Below are 22,433 nucleotides of genomic sequence, written 5' to 3'. Positions count from 1 at the left end.
TAAAAAAATAACCATTTAATGTCTTTTGTTGTACCAATAAATATTTTGGAAAATTAAAATTGTGCCACAGTGAAATATGGGAAATTATAAAATTGAAATTATCTGAGCTCTGTTGCAGAAACACTTTAAATTCATCCCTGTGTGCTTCATTAAAGGAAAAAAGGCAGATGAGTAAAAACTGATATTAATCTATAAAGAAAATGCATTTATTTAAATGTACTTTATAAATTATAAGAAAATGTGGCCTTTTGTCTTTATTTTAATGAAATGCTTTTATAGTAGTAATTTTCTCTTTTGACCTGTGATGGATAGGAGGTTAATTGATGTTAAATGGATACTTTGTTAATCCTTCATCAACTACTAAATTGGTATGGGGGAGTACAGGTCAAGACTACCCAAGGCCATGACCAGCTTGTTTTCTCAGGGAGGTTTATGGATTCCACCCCTCCCCCTCTTCTCCAAAGCACACATCCCTCTCTCCAGCTGTATGTAGTGAAGGCTGTCCTGTCCCCAGCCCCCTCCCGTCCCTTCCTCCTCCTCCCTGTCTCTGCTGCTGCCGAGTGACAGCTTGTAGATGTTGCGTGCGAGTGAGTTCAGCTGGCGCTGTGTGGTCTGAGTGTGTGGTCTCCAGCTCAGCCGAGAGGCTGCTAACAGGGTGGATGAGAGAGAGCAATATTGTTTACTTTAATTTATTTCGGATGCCGGAATTGTGCCCAGAGTTTCTCCTGAGCTTGATTCCGTGGCTGCAGCTTCAATCCCTCCCAGCTGTGGTGCAGTCTGAACTCTCCGCTGCCCTCTCCCAGCAAGCGCTTTCCATAGCATCTGCCGCTTAATCCCCCCCCCCTCAGAAATGTTAATAGCACTGCTGAGTGCTGTGATTATTTTGCTTTCACTATGTCAAGATATATGGCCTTGAAGACATTTCTTTTGAGATAGAGCTAGGGAAGTAAAGCAGAAATTATAAGATAAATGACAAAGTTGATGTATTTTTAGAAACTGGGAAAGCTATTATAAAAAATTTGGATCACATTAATTCAACTCTGCTCATGTAAAAGAATCTGGGAGTTAAATGAAATCCTGTCATGTTTAGCAGTTTTAATAAAATTAACCAATTTAAGGTGACAATTAATTCCTTGACCTTTTTTGAAAATCTACATTGACTTTGGCATGCCTATTTACTGTAGTTATTATATTTGTCACCAGTGATATTGCCTTATTTCATCAGGTTTGACAAGATGAGACAAATGAAACTTTGTTTTTATGTAATAGTATAAATTTAGGACAGTGTTTTTTTCTCTAATTCCTTCACTATAAATAGCTTAGTAATATTTTCTTGATTTTGTTCCTCTTTCATTCCTGAACGTTCTTGTTGAGCTGGTCAAGTATTTTGTTATTTGAATAAACATATATAGACTCTTGATATCACTTGGGAGTTGCATTCTTTAGCTGCTTTGTTTCCTTTTCTTTCTGGCAGTCTTGCTGGGACAGAGTTTGTGTTATTGGCGCATTGTCCAGGACTAGAACGTTGAGGCCACTGGCATCTTCTAGAGGAGTTAATGTAGGTAGTTTATTCTCACTCTGCTGCTTTTTCATGACTCTTAACTCTGGGTTGCAGTGCATGAACTCAGTTTCCATCACTGGGAAGGTAAAGCCTTCTCCAACTCCATTGTTCCTTTTCAGCCCTGGCCGTGGTTTTCCTTAGCTTCGTCTTATCTGGAATCAGAGACTTCAGGAGTTTAGTGGTGTCAGGTGCTTTTTGTTTGACGCTCTCGTCTTGTATTTCCTTTGTGTTCATTTTTATGGTTCTGTGTTTGTGGTGATGACGATGTTGCTCACAAGAATTCTGAAGCACATTTAGTGTATTCACAAAGCTGTGAACCTGCCACCACTATCTGGTTTCAGAACATTGTCATCACCCCGAATGAAAACTCTGAACCCACTTTCATCCTCCTCCCTCCGTTGGCCACTAATCTACTTTCTGTGTCTATGGATTTACCTTTTCTGAACTGTTATATAAGTGTAATTATATAATATATGGCCTTTTGTGTCAATTATGGCAAAATATGTGCATGGTATTAGTCATCTCTCTGTGACTTTTACCTAGGAAGTGAAAATTTTGTACATACAAAGATGCTTTAAAAAGTTCATGGAAAGATTCATATTATCTTTCAATTCTATTTTTCCAAGTGCCCTCGTGTGTGTGTGTGTGTGTGTGTGTGTGTGTGTGTGTGTGTGTGTGTGTATACACACACAGAGCGAGAGAAAAAATATTGATAAATGATGATTATAGTCAAGTAACCGTAAATAGACGTGAACTTTTATTTTGGAAACTGGGACATATTTAACAGGACCTGTGGAATGCTCTAGGCTTGTATGTGACAGAAATGCCATGTGTGTTGTCTGCTAGTCACCCAGCCTTCCCTGCAGCAGTCCGTCCTGCAGGTACCCATTCTTCAGTTTTGCCAGTGTCAGTGCTAATCGGTTGTTTAGCATTTGATACAGAACGCTAAATGGATAAATACCGATTGAACTGAATCCCTCCACTCCTACCTTAGCTTTTACTGGGTTGAATCCTCCGGGAATGAACAGCGAGTAGAAAAAAGGCCAGGGTTTTGCCCTGTGCTAACTAAGGTGGGAGTTGTCCTCAAGGGCAGTTGACTCTTCTGGGGGGGCAGAAAGACAAAGTTTCTGTAGAACTGCAGTTGCCTTGACAGCATTTTAAAAATAGTATTTACAAGTGCATTTGTGTTGAAGACAAGTTCATCTTTAAATCTAAGAAAAAAAAAATTACTGCCTTTATTTAGATTTTTCATTATTTAGAACTGAAAAGTTGGAATGTTGTAACATATTCGCAGAGCTGTCCCTTCCTCGTTTATGTGTGAATTTTTAAAATGGAAAAAGTCCAACTTAAATCAGCTTTGGCCTAGTTTTTATAGGAATAACGGATGGTTGGAAAATTAGTTATTCTAATACAAAGATTTATGAGGGGTAAAATTCATTTTGGTGTAAACATTAAAAAATATATATATATTATATATATATTTGTTTTGGGGGGGGAAGGGGACACAGCATTGAATATCTGGACCTATAAGTTAGAATTTCTGGTTTTCAAGTAATTCTGCAAGGAAGTAGTAATGGAATATAAACATCTCAGCTCCTTGGCCTCACAATTAAGGGTCACATTTGAACTCAGCCTATTGTCACCCAGAGGTGGTGTTTTGCTCAGATCTGTGTGATTAATTTGAATTCATCTAATTTTTTTCTGTGGCATGGTATTGAGGGTCAAGAGGAGCTGTTGACTGAGTAATCTTTTAGGATGTAATTAGTGGATTCTCAGTTTCTGTAGCAGTTTTTGATGATTACTGTTATGACACAGATTTATTGGTTTAAAAAACTGTGTGGGACACAGTACAGAATCAAGGAATGGCATCTGTCCTGTAGGAGGACACATCTAGCTGGCATCCCTCTTGAAGGCTACATCTCATTGTTTCTCACAGCTGGAATTTCACACAGCCTTTGAGGTCTCTGCTGCTGTTTCTGAGGAACCAAAAGAAGAGCCATTTCAGAGATTCTTTCCCAGATCTGTTCAGCTAAGTCACCGTTTTACTGAGTGTCTGGCACTGGGCTAGATGCTAGGAGTGCAAAAAACATGACAACAGTCCTGGCCAAGCCCACTGAGGATGACTGTATATCAGGGAGCTTGGTACAGTACTTCCTTTTGTTTTTTTTCCCTTTTCTTTAATGTAGGGGATATTGTTATTTGTTATTATCCTTTTCTTAAGATGACTGACTTGTAGGAGAAATGAGCAGCTCCAATAAAAGGGTATAGGGCAGAATTGTGAGCTAAGGAAGCTCTCCGGAAGGGCAGCTGCAGCCAGTGCTCTGGAATTGGGCAGTCGAAAGCCTAACTACATTTCTCAAAAACTTATGTGCGTGCTCATTGTCAGAGGAACAGTGATATAAAAATGCATTTGAAACATGATTTTCCCGGCCCCCACCCTTCTCCAGTTGCATTCTCCTGATAACGTTACCCCTGGTCCCTGGTGTGCATCCTCCTCACCCTTCTGTGTGTTCATACAGCATATATATGTACTTGTACAAAGGTAGCTTTTGTGTTTTTTTTTTCTCCTGATAGGAGCATTGGTTGGATCATGATTTGAACACAGCTGTAACAAATACTTTTTGAGACAATATGAAAAAATTGAAGTTGGGCTGGCACAAAGCCCGTAGAGATACAAACTAAAGTACCTGTAGGTGAAATAAGATGTCTGGGGTTTGCTTTAAAGCATTCCCTCAAAAACAACAGAAAAGTGTGTTGAGGAGGGGTAGTTGAAATGAGACAGAATGTTGAAGCTGGGTGATGGGAACATGGAGCCTCCTTATGCTAGTCTCTGTTATGTGTATGTTTGAGATTTCCATAATAAACAGTAAAAAAAAAAAAAAAAAAAAAAAAAGTCACCCAGAGAATCAGAATAGCAGAGAGCTAGGGCCTGGTTTCAAACCACGTCTCGGCCGCATAAGTAGCTGTGACTTTGAACGAGCTGTTCAATCTGTTAATCCTATCCTTGTGAGTAAACCATTTAGCATTTTAGGATGCTTCCTCCCGGAAATCTTTCCTACACATGTATCTATCTAAATTTATGTCTTTATTTTTTCTAATTTGTTGTAAATATTTTTTTGGCCTTGTGTATTTTTCATAATGTTTCACTTGCTGCACAGTATTTCCTTGACTGTACCTTCACATTTTACTGAAGTCATTTTCTAGTTGTTTGGGATGTTTCTTTTTTTTTTCTTCTTGCCGTAATAAATATTTCTAGTATGAGACTGTTCATGCCTAGTAACAGTAACCCATGGTTTAGATTATTGTAGTTATCGATTCACTTCTCAAGAATGGAGAATATAGTTTCTAGTCAAAATTTAGAAGCATATCTACGGCTTTGACACATTTTGCTGAATTGTTATTTTCCAAAGTGTTGGAGTGTTGGTGCTGCTGCCAGCAATGCATGGAAGTGCTACACAGATTCAGTGGACGGTCCTGTGCCTTCATGGCTGTCCTCGATGTCTCGTGTTCAGTTAATAGGCCAACAGTGGAATCTCTGTTTTGGTTTGTGTTTCCTTGAGGTTGAATTTTTTCCACACGTTGTTTATTGGTTGTATCTGCTCTGTTGTGAATTGTCTGCTTATGCCTTTCTCCATTTTTTTTTTTCTTCGAAGGTTTTAGTGTTTTCTTATTGATCTTAGTGGACTGTTTATATAATAAAGCTATTCATATTGTTTCGTTTTGAGTATTTTCTCAAACTTCCTGTTTGGCTTTTAAATTTGGTCGTCTCCTATTTATTAACCTATTGAAGATGTACATTTCTGTATGGCCGAGAACTTAGTATGTTCACCATTGTGATTCTCCCATCAAGTCCAGCTGTGATCCTCCAACCCCGACAGCTGTGATGTGCATTTACTTTATGTTCTTCTAGGTTGTCTTGGTTTAATTAAATAACCACGGATTCTTTAACTCTATAGATGTTTGAAGCAATGTAAGCAAGAAAATTATACTTTGGACTGTAACTGAAGCATTTTTGGGATTGGAGTTAATATGCTGAAAATTAAGAGGCAAGAAAATAAAGCAGTTGTTTGTTTAGAATTAAATTAGGCTTAATCTTTGGATTTCCTGACTTTGCCTCCTAGTCAGTGTTTGGAATTCTCCCGTCCTATTGTGAAGTGCAGTGCTGTGGCCTTAAAGAAGTAGTTTCCCCGTTTGCTGCGTCGTCCATGTGTCCCGGGTCCTGGGAGATGTGGTTGCTGTGCAGTGGTGTCCAGCCTTCCCTGACTTGCTTCTTGGGTCTTCGTTACTCATGTTATGCAGCACGAATCCCATAACAGTTCTCTATTCTCTCTTAATAAGGTATTTTCTGTCTTAAGACAGATTAGGGCCATCTTCCTGTAAAGTTTCTCACCCAGTCTCCAACATGGCAGCACACTTAATAATCCCCCAGCCCCCAAATTCAATTACGGTTGGTTTTTGGCATGTGGGTGGTAGCAATACTATGTTACTTTTGTATTGGGCTTTAAAGTTCACAGAAATCTTTGTTATATATGTTTTCATTTAATCCTCTCAGTGAAGTTAGTTATTATTACTATTTTAAGGTGAGAAAACCGATAGAGATTAAAGGGACCTGAATAAATCATATAGTTAGGATGTGAATTTGTCTCCTGCCTCCTAGATAAGTGTCATTCCTACTGATACTGTATTTCTCCATAGCTGAATAAGTTGTTTGTCTGGTGAAAGTGTGATGTTAATGATACCAGTGTTCTTTATTCCATAGAAGTCAATTCACTTTCTACTGATTACATACAGACTGTTGGTGGTGTCCCTAATGTCAGTCAGCATGCTCTTGGTCATGATGAAGAGCTGGTCATCAAGGTGAGAACTTCTGGGAAAACAGTTCTTTTTGGTGCCCTTTTCATGTATGAAGGACAACTTGAAGTGCATTTGTGTATGTGTGGGTGTGTTTACAAACACAGCCACTAGAGCCAAACTGCGTAGGTGTTATCCTGCTCTGATCGTTAATAGTTGTGGAGTATTGGACGGAGTATTTAATGGGCCATTCTCATAGGGGAGTTGTATGGGTTAAAAGTTATTACAGGGGAAGAACAAAGGAAAGTACTTGGACATAATAAGCACTGAATAAGTATGTAACTGTTATTGTTATTATTGTTGATGTTTGCTAAGTCTAAGATGTTACCTGCTGGTTAATGGCTAGTTGCATCCTTCAGTAATGTTATGTATACTGTTTCTTATTTTTTATTGAAACATATCCTACATAAAGTCAAGAGCCATGTTTATTACTAAGTACATACCTCAAATGCTAACTGTGCAGTATGCTTGAAAAGTTCAACCCACTAATTAGGGAGTCAAGATCCACATAAACTGTAATATGGAAACTGCAGCATCACCAGGAGAGCCTGTCCTTCCCACAGAGTCCAGGAGTTTAGAAGTGATGGACGATGTGGCACCCATTTCTCTTAGAATGGACAGAGCACTTCTTCATGTACTCCGGGGGAGTCAGCGTTCAGGTATGCTGGGTCTTGCTGTCTGTATGCTGTCACTGATCTGCCTTGGATTAATGACAAAAACAAAAACAAAAACAAAAAAAAGTTATCACTGTGGCTGGATCCCCCTAAATCACTGAAAGGAGTTAACAGTTTCTAAATATTCTTCACGTTCATTCTTCCCACTCCTCCTTTCCCCAGCCTTGAGACCCTCTTTCTTTGGTGAAAATTGAGGATTGACATTGACTCTTGGTGGCCCAGCAAAGGTTGAAAAGGGAGGATTGTTTTAATATGTAGGTTTTATTTTTATCCAGGTGTGGTGAGGCCAGCAGAGATCGATGTGGAAAAGATGGTTTGTTACTTACAGTTCCCAAGAGGAGGGGTACACCACACCACACAGGACCACACAGGAAGCACAAGGATAGGTCAGGAGGCAGAGGGAGTGAGGCATGCATGGGCCAGAGCCTTTATTGTGGTTTTCATGGGAAGGAGTGGGCAAGGCAGGGTAGGCAAGTTGAGTAAGTTTAGGATTGGATAGTCTGAATAATTTTGGAGGGCTCTGGGCTATAGAGGTGGTTCCTGGTTGTCTGATACCTAGGGTGTTTAGGGCAGGGGAATAGTGTCCCGGACTGCAGGAGCCTGATGAAAGGGAATATGAACTCAGATTGCTTGGTTTGCATATCAAAGGTATGCTATGGGGCAAGTTGTTTGCTATCTCTGGGAATTAGCTAATCCTCAGAAGGGGCAGTCCCTTTCCAGGTTCACAAGGCCCTAAGATGGCAAAGCATCATAAAGTTCTAAAAAATTAAAAAAAAAAAAAAATTAATACAAGGACGTGGCCTTTGTACCATAGCTACAGGATATATTTACTAGCAGAGTAAAGATCAATAGAGCCGTGATTCATATTGCCAATGAGAAGAGGCATAAATTTGACCTAGAAAAGAATACGAGTGAGAGCATTTGTCATAGCTAACTTGCTTCTCCCAGTCATTTTTGAAATTATTGTTGTGTTTTGCAGATTTTCTTTCTTTTTGCCATGGCCCAGACTCATTTTTACTGTTAGGCTTTGAGAAGTATTCACAGTGCACATTTTGTACCAGGTAATTTTTTTTTTTTTTTTTTTAAACAAGGTACATCAACTTTTCTGAGGAAACATGGCCCAAACGCTGGCTAGCTAAAAGAATAAATAAATAAGTCACTTCTAAGGCTAAACAAATTCTGTCTTTTTTTGTCCCCCTTAACATCATTGAGGGAAAGGAAGTAATCATGTTAGCAGTTTTTATCATTTATTTGGAACCACTTGTTCTGTGATTATCATGGCAGTAAAACTCATTATGACCTTAGAGTTGTCTATTTAGTTGTAATGATTCAAATTTGGCTAACTGCATGTGAATTGTGACCAATTTGACTGTTTTTGCTTACTTTATATAGCTCAGAATTTGTTACTTCTATTACTCTTTGAACTCAGTGTAGCAATATAAAATTGATTAAAAGTGATGATAGTGGTCAGTTCCCATTTTTGGATTATGAGAGTACTAAGGTTCCTGTTTTTAAATTAAGGGAGTCACAGGGAACCACTCTTACCAGGTTTTGTAAATACACCTTTTGATCATTATCTGGCATCGCACCTGTCTGGAGCCTAGAGTACTGACAAATCTCAGAGTGAAAGTCCCTGCAGTTGGAAGCCCTCCCTTAGAGTCTGCTCGCTCTTATTTTAGATAGGGGCAGGAAAGGGATGGTCAGAGTGTGTAGAGATTAGAGGCTGGTCATGAGGGATGACCAGGAATTAAGGTTTCCTCCTGTGACTGATGTACACATAAGTAGCACATAATGTCAAGGAAGGTCATGGTGGCAAGGCTGTGAGCTTGAGCAGCAGGGGGAATGGAATCTTGTTAGGCATGTGCTGATATCTCTGCCTTGCTCTTTCGCCTTGCCAGAGGTGATGTAGATGTTCTGGAAGAGATAGTCTTATCCTGAGTATCCAGGTCTCTGGGCTCATTCTAACCCCTGGAATAGTGGTTCCCAATTGGGGGTGACTCTCTCCCCTTCCCTAGCGACATTTGGCATTGTCTGGAGATATTTTGGGGCCTTATAGTTAGAGGCGTGCTACTGGCACTTAATGGATAGGCCAAGCATGCTGTTCACCATCTTGCCATGCACAGGACAGTCCTCATCACACACTGTGACTAGTGTCTCAGTGGAGAGCTCCTGCCTTGGAGGACTGCAAACAGCTCGGGGTTCTTCCTGACTTGAGAGAGGATACCAAGGGCAGCTCCATACAGCTAGCTCCTGTGTGTGCTCGTGACCCCTGCTGTGGAGTAATGGTCAGGACCTGCAGCGAACAACAGTTATGACAGCAGGGGACATGGAGAGTGGTGGCCAGCCAGGAGCAGTGCAACAGTTTAGGCACAGCACATCAGAAGGAGAGACATAGATTTGTCAGAGGCTAGCACCATGAATCCACTGATCGGTAAGAGTATGACGTCAAGTGACGTGATTGTAAGAAGCAAGCTCGTAAAACACTGCAGTCTGAAACAGGAATATGCACAAAACAGTTATTAATGATCATGATAATTGCTATGAGTGAATTTTTAAAATTAAATTCTGTTTTGTATACTGTTGGGAAGGCAAATGCAGATTAGAAAGATCCCTGCCAAAATGGTTAAATGTTATGTATGTATTTTTGAATTTTAAAATATAAGCCTACCTTATTTGTAAATTTTCTCGATGGAGAAGACCGCCTCATTACTAATGGCATGGAGCAAATGCAGCCTTACTGTGTTATGTTGTACTTTTACAAACATAGCTTTTAAAAACTACTACTAGGAAAGTTTCTGCCCCTCATTACCCTATGGGTTCTGTGGGGCCAAGAAATATAAATCTTTTCTGTTTCCAGCCATTTTACATTTCTGAATAAATAAATAGATGACAGTATGCTGTTGTAGTTTCATGGCTTATGAAACTGTGTTGGCAGCACAGTGTATTGTCATATATTTAGAAGGCTGTTGTCCATAGGGACCTCAAGCCAGAGAAACTGCTTTTGGATGCTGACCTGAACATCAAGGTTGCAGACTGTGGCTTCATCAATGAGTTCACCTTTTGAAACAAGCGAGATGCCTTTTGTGGCAGTCCCCCGTATGTTGCCCCAGAACTCTTCCAGGGCCAAAAGTATGCCAGCCCTGTGGCAGATGTGTGGAGTTTGGGAGTCATTCTCTACTCCATGGTCACCAGGGCCCTATCTTTTGTTAGAGAGAACTTTGGGGAGCTCAGGAGTGTGTATTGTGCAGAATATACCATGTTCCCTTTTATATGTGTGTGTAGTATGAAAACCTCAAGAAATTACTAATCTTTAACCCCAGCAAGAGAGGCACTTTAGAGGAAATCATGAGAGACCCATGGATAAACATGGGCCGTGAAGAGGAACTGAAATTTTACATTGAGCCACTCCCTGGGAACAAAGATCCCTGGCACACTGAGTTGATTCTGTCCACGGGCTATGCATCAAAAGAAATTCAGGACTCCTTGATGGGCTGCAGGACTCTCCAGTTGGAGGGCCACACCATCGCCATGAAGCCCCTGCCTTCAGCTGATCCCACCAGCTGCTGTAGTCCTTCCTCATCTGCAAGGTAGAGCCTAGGGAGGGTCTCTGCCAGCCCAAAGCAGTGAGCCTGTTATTCCCACCTTTACTTTCCTGTCTAACAGAGAAAATCAATATCCTGGGGAGGACCAGGAGTCAGGACAGAAGGCCAGCAGAACAGCCAAAGTGCCTGCCAGTTCCCTACCCAGGCTGGAGATGAAGACCACCCCCCACACATATCTCCACTGCATGCCCTTGTAGCCACCCCTCCACCCAGAGCACTAGCAGCAGTGCTGGAGCCCTAGATGGAACCAACTGCGTCCAGGGTGTATCCTCCAAAGAAATTCCCTCCATGCTGGGCAGCTCAGGTTGGGACCAGCAGAATTTGCTGGAAGGTGTGACCCCAGCCTCTCCCTGTGGCAATAGCCAGGGCTTGCTGGGGGCCACTGGTAGTTTCCTTACCTTCATCCACAGACACCTGTACTTCATTCTGGTGTGCAGCTCAAAACATAGTGGAGCCAATCAAACATCCCTGGGCAGATGGCCTCAGCAAGAACGAATGTGGGGTGGTCAGGCTGTGCTCCCTGCACTGCACATGGAGCAGGAAGAACCTGAGCTTGTGGAGCCCAAGGACATGGTGCAGGAGACTGGCCAGGTGCAGGATGTAAATGGCTGCGGTGGGAGTGGTGCAACACATGCATGCCGTGAGTGTGCGTGGCACACTGGCCTAGACGACTTTGTGCACTGGAGGATGGAGATGTGCAGACTACCCCAGCATTCCCTCCTTGGGTTCAAATTAAGAGGCTGGCTGGCACCTCCATGACATTCAAAATCATCATGGCCAAAATAGCTGTTGGGCCTGAGTTGAAAGCACTCCCAGGAGCCACCTGGAAGGTAGGAGAGGAGCTCAGCAGGTCCTTGCTTCAGGCCGGTCCCTCTGCCCCCACCTGGAGGAGCCTCAGAGACTGGACTCTCCTGCAGTGCTTCTCCCCTGCCCTACCCTTCACGCTCTTTTCTTCCATGTTTGTGGGGAGGGGAGATGGTCTGTAGAAATAAACACAATAAAAACAATTTTAATGAGTAAGCACTTACATCTCATTTTCAGAGTTGCTGTTAACAGTGGACTGTGGGAGGTGATTACTGATTAGAGTGATTCTGGTTTATGTTCATCTTAGAGAATGTAGGCTGGTCACTTCCTGAGCTGATTGATAACAGTGGTATTAACACAAACATATAACATCAGCATTTGCTGTGGGAGGGTCAGAGCATGTGTTGTGAGCTGTGCTCTCACACCTGGTGCTGTCCAGCCTTCCTGGTTTTGGCATCTTTGTGAGGTTGGCTATGCTGTGTGTTTCTGAGATGGATAATTCAAAGTCATGTGAGAGATGAGACAGCCATTCTTTGTATCAGCTTTCAGCACTCCATAAGGATTAATTTTTCTTCAGTCCCCTAAATCCTTCTCTGCATGAGCAGGACACAGTCTTGAAGTACAGATTCTACCTCAAAACTGCGAAAGAGAAAGGAAGCTGTCCAGAGTGCTGGAAACATAAGGGCTCATGGAACCCTATTTAGTTGGAGGGAGGGTGCCTTGCCTGCCCTTTGGTGCACACGTTGGCCCCCCTCGTGTTACAGCTTTAGGAGGAGCCTACTCCGGATCTAAACTGAGGGTGGTGGCTGGCAGAGTGGCCTCCCTGCTCCTCTCCTGCCTCATGTCAAAATCTTACCAGCTGGATAGCAAATGTGGAGTGAGGTCTTCAGGATGAACAGCTTATTAAATGAAAGAGCCTCTTTCTCTATCCCAGTCCTTTTCTGTGAATGTACAAGTTAATTTGTTTATATAGTTAATATTTTTATTCCTGAGGAGATGTTAAGAGCTGGATGTGTCTATAATACATTTAATAAGTATTTTTCAAACAAATGTATTTATTGGGCAGCTGCTATGGGCCTGCATGTGCTAGAGCTAGAAGGATGAACAAAATACAGTACTTGTCCTCAAAGGCAAGCACACTAGTCAGAGATTCATTCACAAGTATTTGTTTAGCACCTTTTTGTGCCTGGCATAAGCAAGTGATACAGAAGTGTCTCTTTACTTTTATTTGTTGAAATTGTGGGGATTAGTATAGAGGAGGGGCACTTAATCCACCCTGAGGCCGAGGGAGGTTAGGTTAGGTTGGTGGGAGTTGAGGCTTCCTAAAGAAGTGATGAGTGAATGGGTGTACAGTAGAAGTTAGCTGACTAAGGAAGGAAGACGGCATGGCAGGCCTTCAGAGACCATGCATGGAGAAGTACAGCAGGTGTGCATATCAGTAATGAGCACAAGGGTGTATGCGTGGTGAAGACAGCACTCTTTGCACCTGGAAAGATAGGACAGAGGAAATAGGTTCCAGAATGTTTGGGACCAACAGAGGCAGAAAGCATGCTTCACCCCAGTTTAGACCCTAAACCCTAATCAAGAAGATTTCAGATGCACAAACTCAATCGTTTCCAGAAGATGTTCTGTAGGGCACAAGATGCCTGGGATAGTAATAAATGCCCTTGATAAGTCTGAGGTAAAATTGGTTCAGAAAATGCAAATGTTCATTGTGAATCTCAAGAGGGGGAAAGTCCAGTTTTCCAGAAGGTCAGTAGTTTTTCATGTGAGCATCTTGAGAAACTAGTGCTCAGAGTACATGTTGGGAAGGGCTCATGTGGCCGGGATGCTCTGGCTAGTCTAACAGGTTCAATTCTCCCTGAAGATGTGCTAATGACAGGAAGACACAAAAATGGAGAGTGAAGGAAGTTGTCCAGCTGACTGGCCTGCAACAGGGACAGTGTGGGGGCTTCAGAGGACAGGGTAGAGGCACAGTGTGGATGAGTCTCCATTGCCCTGTGAATGAAGATGTGTTTGTGGAAATGAATTGAAGCATTAATGACTGAGAATTTCCAAAATTAATGATAGACAACTGACTACAGATCCAGGAAGCTCAGAGAACATCAAGCAGGATCAATACCAAAAAAAAAAAAAAAAAAAAAAAAAGAAATCCACACTCAGGTATGTCCAAACTGCAGAAAATTAAAAACAGAAAATCTTGAAAGAAGCCAGAGGAAAAAACACCTTACCTATAGGGGAGCAAGGATAAAAATTATATCAGATTTCTTTTTAGAAACCATGCAAGCAAGAATAGAGTGGAGTGAAATATTTAAAGTGCAGAAAGGAAGAAAAAACCATTGTATTAGTCAGAATTCTCCAGAGAAACAGAACCAGTCAGATAGATAGATAGATGGGTATATAAATAGACAGACAGATGAGTAGATAGGTTGATAAATGATAGATGGGTGATAGGTAGATAGGAGGCGATTTACTAGGAAATTGGCTTATGTGATTACGGAGGCTGAGAAGTCCCATGACAAGATCTTTGCAAACAGCGAACCAGGTAGTGCGGCTCAATCCAAGTCTGAAGGCCTGAGAACTTGGAGTTCTGATGTCTGAGGGCAGGTGAAGGGTGTACCAGCTCCCAAAAGACAGAATGAATTTGCCTTTCTTCTGCCTTTTTGTTCTGTCCAGACCTCAACCATGTGGATAGTGCCCACCTGCACTGGTGAGGGCAGATCTTCCTTACTCAGCCCACTGATTCAAACGCCAGTCTCTTTCTGAAACACCTCACAGACATAGCCAGCTATCTGGGTATCCCTGGATCCAGTCAATTTGACACCTAAAATTAGCCGTCACACCCATTAACATAGAATTCTGTATGTAAATGAAATTACACTTCACAGGTGAATGAGAAATACTGTCTCAGACAAACAAAAATTGAGGGAATTTGTCAACAGTAAACCTGCCTTGCAAGAAACTCTAAAAGAAATTCTTCTCCCCTCCCAAATATGTGTGTATTTTTTCTGACATATATATGCCAGAAACTCAGACCTACATATATGTATGACATATGTATATATATGCCAGAAATTCAGATCTACCTACCTATTTATGTATATATGTGTCAGAAACTCTGATCTGTATAAAGAAAGGAGGAGCATTAGGGAAGAATAAATGAAGGTAAAATACGTATTTGAAAGTTTTCGTATTCTTAATTGATCTAACAGATAATAGCTTATTTAGAATAATAATAGCAACAAAGTATCTGGTGATTATAACTTATACACAGTTAAAATGATGACAGCAATGTTGGAAGGAGAAAGTGGGAATACTCTGTTAAAAGCACTTCCACCACCCATGAAGTGGTATAGTATTATTTGAAAGTGGACTTGGTTTAGTTTTAAATATGTGTTGTAGACTCTAGGGCAGCCACTGAAAGAAGAATAATTGATATGCTAAAAGAGGAAAAACAGATTTTTAAGGCGGTGAAAGTATTCTGTATGATGCTGTGATGGTGGATACATATAATTATAAATTATGTATTTATCAAAACTCAGAATGTACAGTACAAAGATCCCCAATGTTAACTATGGAATTTAGTTAATAATGTGTCAGTTCTGGCTCATCAGTTGTAACAAATGTACCACACTAATGCAAGATGTTAACAATAGAGGAAATGGGGTGGGGGGCGAGTAGTGGTGAAGAGGCATATGGAAACTGTCCTTTCAACTCAGTTTTCCTGTAAACTTAAAACTGCTCAAAACAAAAACAAAAAAAATCCTTATAAAGTGCCAAAACAAATCAGCAAAGCACCAAGTTTCTCAATTTTATACATTAATACTGATTTTTAATAGACCTTCATTTTCTGAAATGGATGCTGAAACAGTTTTTAGAATTCCTATTTTAAGCATAAGTAATATTTGAATCATCTACTTAGTTTTGTATCAGTATTATGGCTTCCAGAACAAAGATGCCATCATGTATGCCAATGGTTTTGACTTTCTCTCCTAGTCTCTGATACGTTCCCATCAACATGAGGAAAAGACCAGTGCTAGAAAGCAAGAGAGACAATTCAAGGAGTTTCAGCTGAAAATGTTCCCTGTGAGGATAGTGCTGGGAGAGACGATGTTGACCTGCCATCACCTGGCAGGGACTGGCATGCTTTTTCTGGGAAGGGTCAGATATAAGATAGTGTTTAGGCTTACCTGACTATATGGTCTCTGTCGCTTCTACTCGGTTCTGCTGTTGTATTGAGAAAGCTGCCAAAGATGACATGGAATGAAATGAGCACGGCTGTGTTCCAGTAAAACAAAGAACGGAATATTCCTACACTGTTCAAACTACTTCAAGATGACAAGTATGGAAAACTTCACATTCTTTCTCTGAGATAAGCATACTTCTGTGGATATAGGAAATGCTCAAACATATTTGTGAACTTCTGAATGCTTCTGGATACCAGAAACAACGAAATGATACAAGAGAAGATAATTCTAGACCAATTATAAATAAAACTAAAGATGTAGAACTCCTAAATAAAATATTAGAAAATCAAATCCAGGAATGTTTAAGGGACTAATAAAATGGAATCAAGTAATGTTTGTTTCTAGAAAATAGACTGACTCAGTAGCTGGAAATGTATTACTTTAATTTACTATAGTATTTGGTGGAAAAAAGTATCTTGAAAGATGCTGAAAAACTGTTTGATAAAATTCAATATCCATTTCCTAATTTTAGAAATAGACTCTTAGTAAACCAATAGAGAAATATTTTCTGCACCATAATAAAGTATTAATATCAATAGTTAATGGTAATGTTGAAATGCTAGAGCATGCATCTCAACAATAATTGAAAATTAGTTCTTCAGGGGACAAGAAATATCTTAATCTTAATGTGTAAAGTATACAGTACATACTACAGATATACAGCATATTTATAATATTATAATTCCATGGGCGGCAATTAAGAAAAGAAACTTAAAAAGGCTCCTGAGGGGGCAGTAATGGGAGACAGGTTGGGAAACACTGCTCTAGAGAATTTCACTTTTGTTACAAATAAGACAAAGATGCTTGCTAATACCATTGTTGTTCAACAGTGTTTTGGAAGTTACAGCAAATGCAGTAAGGCAGTTAAAATAAATGACACATAAATATTGAAGAGTAAGAGCCAAAATTATTATCATATATGAAGGTAGTAAAATTTTCTACATAGAAAATAGAGGATGATTTCAAGTGAGAGAGGCTGAGTGTGCTGACTTCAAGATATATGAGGGTATTTCAAAATTTCATGGAAAAATAGAATTAAAAAATAATGTGAATCTTTCCATGAACTTTTCCAAGTACCCTTGTGTTATGTGAACTTCCCCTGTGAACAGAGCTGAACATTTATTTATAGTCATAAAACACGATTTGAATAGGTGGGACTATTTCATGTTGTAAATATTTTGAATATCCTAAAATTACCTCGCAATTCATTGTAATTTATGCATTTGTTCATTTAACAAATGTGTGTGTACTCAGCCAGTGAGTGCACCGGCCATTCCTATATAGGATCCGAACCCGCGGCGGGACTGTCGCCGCGCTCCCAGCGCCGCACTCTCCCGAGTGCGCCACGGGCTTGGCCCAGATACTGTTCTAAATGCTGGGATACAACAGTATATGGAACAGACAAAAACCCATCTTTCCTTGAACTTACATTCTAGTGGCTAGGAATAGACAATAATCATTCTCATCAAAATTCCAGTAGAATTATTTTTAGAATCTGATATTTTAAAGTTCATCTGGAGCAATACTTGTGAGTGAATGGCTAAGAGAACTTGTTAAAGATTGATTGTCCTATCAGATATTTAAACGTAAGACAGAAATTAAATCACTGTTACAGGTGCAAGATAGGTCAGTGGGACAAAATATACACGGTCCAGAAACAGATTCAGGCAAAAATAGGAATTTTTGTCTAAGATAAAAGTGGCATTTCAGGTCAGTAGAGAAAACAGTAGATTGTTCAGTGAAACAGCATTATGTCAACTAGCTATTCAGTATTCCAGAATAGATTCCAAATGAGTCAAATAATTAAATCTATAAAACCAGATAGCATTAAAGTACCAGAAACATGACTTTGAAAGCACAACTCTAGAAGTAGCAAAAGGTCAGTACGTTTGACACAAATGTAAGGGCAAAGAGCACCATAAACAATATGAAAAGCCAAGTGATAAACTGGGAAGATATTTACAGTGTAGGCAACAGACACAGGCTTATAGTCTTATTAGTGATCTTAAAATCAAGAAATGTAAATCCAATTAAAAGATGCAAAGGCTATGAAAATAGAATTCACACACTTGCCTATCAGATTGCTGCAGATAAAACAGATTAGAAACACCCAGTGTCGCCGGTGAGAGGGTGTGTTGATACAGCTTTTCTTCAGGCCAGTTTGGTAGTACATGCCAGGATTTTTAAATGTATGTCCTTTGACCAGCAGCAGTTCTTTTTTGAATTTAATGCAAGGAACTAATTGGGTAAACAGGAAAAAGTATTTTGCATAAAAATGTTCATTGTTGTGTTCTTAGTACCAAAAAATTGGAAATCATCTAAATGTCAGTTGTGGAATAATTAAGTAAATTATTGTACATCCATACAATGGAGAACCACGTTGTTAGTCATGCAGCTGATGTAGATTTGTATTTACCAACATGGGTAAATGTCCATTGTATATTTTACGTCTAAAAATCAGGTTGCAAGATGTGTGTGTACTGTGCTACAATTTTATGACACATGTAACTATATCTGCATGTATGTCCTGATTGCAGAAGACAGAGTATCTATACCAAAATGGTTAGAAGGGGTTAGTTATCTGAGTGATGATTCCGTTTATAATGTTCAGAAGATTTTGCAGTGGAATGGCTGTCCTTTCTATAACCAGAGTGGAAGTGGTGACGCATTTTGCGAGAGTCGGTGGAGGGGAGGCGAGAATGGGCATGAAGGCCGACCCTCAGTGTCCGGCCTGCTGGCGGCTGTAACCGAGTGTGCGGTGCACTGGGGTCCGGGGAAGGGCGGAAGGGGCGGTGCCGCGGGCCGGAAGGCGTGGTACGGGCACGCGGCACACAGCATGCGGCGGCGTCCCTCCTTGGAAGCGTCAGGAAGCTTCATGCCAAGGTCGGGAAGGGCCGCATGCTCTTGCTTGTGCGTTTCAAAGTTGTTCTTGGGCTCCGTGGCCCCGGGGTCATCCGCGGGCCTAGGCTGTGGTGCGAAGTGAGGTGGGAGCCTTCTTCCACCAATTTCGCATGGAAGGTGTGTGTTTCAGATGAGTTCAGTGACATTCCTCTAGAGCTGACGGCAGGTGTTTGTCCACAGCCGCCCAACGCGTCTGGGGTCCTCTTCGGCCAAGCTCCGGCTGGCCGGCCAGCGCAGCAGCGCCTCGTGGTGGCCGTGGAGCTGACGTCGTGCACAGGGCACACTCGGGTGGGGGCCCACGATCTGCCCGGGAGGTGCTTTGTGGAAGATCGTGGGGAGACTGATGTGTTTACCAGCTTTGAAGACCCTGAAGAGCTTTGTGGAAAGCATGATGAATATGCGCGAACATGCGCTGGTGGAAGGAAATCTAAATGGCAAAATGAACTTGAGTATGGGAACTGATGTAGTGTCTATTAAAAGTTATTTTAAAAATCCTGGAAATCCTCCAGAGTCTGCTCTAGGTATGCCTCAAGACAGAGACCCGAAGAGCATGCTCCAAGTGTGGGTTGATAATAGGAAGCTTCTGTAGTTTTCCGAGGGACAGCAAATAAATCCTGCAACAACAGGCCTATGCAATATTTTGAGCAACACTGTTCTTCTTCATCCTGTTTTGATTCATGAGCGTGTCTCTCTGCAGTATGTCATTCCTGCCCCACAAAAGTTCAATCAGCCTGGATTTTTTTTAGAAGCTTATGATCTTTTCAAAACTGAAATAGTCCCTCGGTTACGTGGGTTGAAAGTCTGCACCCTCACTGGCTTATGTAGAGTATATGTTTTGTTGAGCCATTCTTCTTTGCAAAATTATTACATTAAAAAACATTGGTGAAATAGTTGGGTAGTTCATCTTTTTATTTATTGGCTTTGTGATGCTTTTTTCAACAAGAAAATGATTTTCTTCATGTTTGGGGGGGGGGATAGAAAATTGTAACAAAAAAAAATTTTTGAATCCTGAAACAGATGCATCAGAATTTTATTATAAAATGCTACTGTGTAAAATGGAAAACCTCTCTTAAAATAAGTATAACCATTTTCTGCCTTTTCTCAGCTCAGTATATCTGAAAGATATAAAGTGTTTATTGAGCACTCGTGTACATTACGTATTCTTTGTTAAGCTGTGTGTGTTTCGTCAAAGGGTATATATCAAACGATATGTCAGTGTATGTGGTTTTAGATTTATCGTCTACAAGGTTTGAATTGGTCATTTATTAGGTTCATTTTTTATGTGTATTATATTCACATAAGGAATCAAGAAAATAGTCAAGTTTGTGTGGACTAAGATGTTGCTTATAGGCAAATTTTGGATAAACTAAGTTTCCGTTTTTTTCACCCATAGTGTTTTATTACCACAGTTAGGAAATAATTGTTAATGCTTCATTGTTTTGAGGAAAAGGAGGAGAGGTTTTAAGGGGCTGGTAGAGTGATGAACAATCTCATTGAGAGGAGTAGTTCATATTCTTTCATATTAAATTTTGGTTTAGTTTTCTAATGGCTTGCATATTACAGCAAGCCAATAATTTGGCAATGCTTGCTTTTGCATACTCAGTAAATTCCCATCACTACATTTTAATCTGTAATGAATAATTTCTTACAAGATTTGGTGATAAAACATGTAAATTTGTTAATTTATTATTATTTTATTTTATTTTTCTTTCTTTCTTTATTTTTTGATGATTTCTAAATTCCATCCATGGTGTTATGGAAAGAACACAGAAACATTGGACCATGTGAGTCACTTGAATTCTCTGGCTCATTAAAATCTCTTTCAGTTTGAATAGATTCTGAGTTAATACGAGTTAATAATATGGAAAGATTAAGCAATTGCTTTTAAAAGTATTCAAAAGTAGTCTTTTAAAATTATTACAGTTCAAGCTCTGTGAAAGTATTTACTTTCTAACTTCTGAGTTACAGACAGAAGGCTGTTTATATTTTGTTTGGTAAATATTTTCAAAGCTGTTTGAAGATTTTTTAAAAAGCCATTTTTGGGGGACATTTTAAAAATCCTCTGCTGTCATCAGCATTTTTGAAGACTTTAAATGCAAGATAAAAATGGAAAACAAATGCTTTCACACAGCAAGAATATTATAAGATCTGCAGGGTTTTTTTCTGTGCCATAACACGGAAATGCATTATCATGTTTGTTTTAGGCATCACTTCCAATTTTTTCCTTTGGTTTTTTAATTAAATGAGAGTTTTCAAGCTATGTTAAAAGTCATTTTACCTGAGTGTTTCATCCTCTCCCATCTCCCTCTTCCCCAATGGCTGTCTCTTTCTCTGTTTCTTCTTTATAGTTTTAATAAAGTCAGGGGAAATGAAAAATGTTATGGTTTATTTTGGAGGATAAATAATTGTGCAGCTTACTCCTATGGTGAATTATTATAGCGGTTTACTTTTAATAATTCATTAACAAAAAGTATCTATCAAAAGTTCCATAACCTACTTCTTTGCAAGGTAAGTTTTGAAAATGAGAAGGATAATTTATGCTTCTACTTAGGTTATTCACTAACCTGAAGAGATATGTTGCTGTTAAAGAAAAATTAATGGGCCATCTAAATATAATGTCTTAATAATTCAGATTCTTCTAAATGATATAGTAAAGAATGTTTTATAATAAATATATAAATTGTAAAACAAATAGCATGCTGTTATTATGATTTTTAGTTTAATTGTGGGAAGCTAGGGAATGCCAGTTTCTATAGTCAAACATTGGTTACTAAATTTGAAAGCTTTGTTCTATAAGACTATGGTAGAAACGAGAACTAAAATGTGCCTTAGAGATGATCTCATTCAACCACCTTATTTACAGATGAGAAAACATTTTCAGAGAGTATAAAAAGAACCAAGGGGCCGGCCCGTGGCACACTCGGGTGAGTGCGGCGCTGGGAGCACAGCGGCGCTCCCGCCGCGGGTTCGGATCCTATATAGGACTGACCGGTGCACTCACTGGCTGAGTGCCAGTCACGAAAAAAAAAATAATAATAATAATTGTTAATGCCAGAATCCAGTTTTGAACCCAATCTTCAAACTGTTCATAGATGTTGTTTTATACCTTGTTCTTTTAAGGTTTAATTCGGAGACTTGTAGCTTGAATGTACGTTTGTTCATTAAAATAAATCAGACTAGCATGTGACTGTATTACTTATCTAAAAAGGTAATATTTAAATCTTAAAAATCTAAAATCCTTTTGAAGAGTGTTGTCTTGTCATTGGGTGAAGATGCCCTTTGTTCTTGCAGGTAGGATGGAATTTATTTATTTGCCATTAAATGATGATTTTATGGAAAACCAAGATTCACATTTAAAAAAATCAAGGCATCAGGTTTATAAATTATTTCAACTTCTTCCATTTATTTCTTTTAGAGAGACAGTACTGAGAAGCAAGAAACCAGTATGACTTTTATGTTTCATGTATCTGCAGAGAATTAATCATCGACAAAATGTATTAAAGTGGTACCTTATATCCAGAAATGGGTGTCTCAACAAAGTTTTTATTGTCCCACTAAATATCATTTGCCAAAAGGCATACCGCCTATCCATGTGACAAATTTGCACTGTTGTTTAATTCCACTACTGAAAAAATAGCCCTTGAGTATATATTTATTCAGTGAATAGGTTACCAGCATCAAAGGAAATCAGGCAAGTGTCTATATTAGCTGGTTAATTCCTGTAAGGACCCTCCTTGTTCTGTTTATCTCCGTTCAGGTCTAGGCAGTTGAAAAATACTTGGTAAATTAATAT

The 22,433-nt window shown here is 39.8% G+C and overlaps 1 protein-coding gene and 1 pseudogene across 2 annotated transcripts in view; both read left to right on the top strand.

The window, feature by feature from the left end:
• Positions 1-22,433, top strand: part of EXOC2 (exocyst complex component 2) — a 204,394-nt gene that overhangs the window by 6,334 nt on the left and 175,627 nt on the right. The gene's annotated exons all lie outside the window — the stretch shown is intronic.
• LOC134378202 (serine/threonine-protein kinase MARK2-like) lies at positions 7,003-10,885 on the top strand (annotated as a pseudogene).

Source organism: Cynocephalus volans, chromosome 5, assembly GCF_027409185.1.
Source record: "Cynocephalus volans isolate mCynVol1 chromosome 5, mCynVol1.pri, whole genome shotgun sequence".
Lineage (NCBI taxonomy): Eukaryota > Metazoa > Chordata > Mammalia > Dermoptera > Cynocephalidae > Cynocephalus > Cynocephalus volans.
The sequence above is the reverse complement of the archived record's forward strand: the minus strand, read 5'-3'. Positions and strand labels throughout refer to the sequence as shown.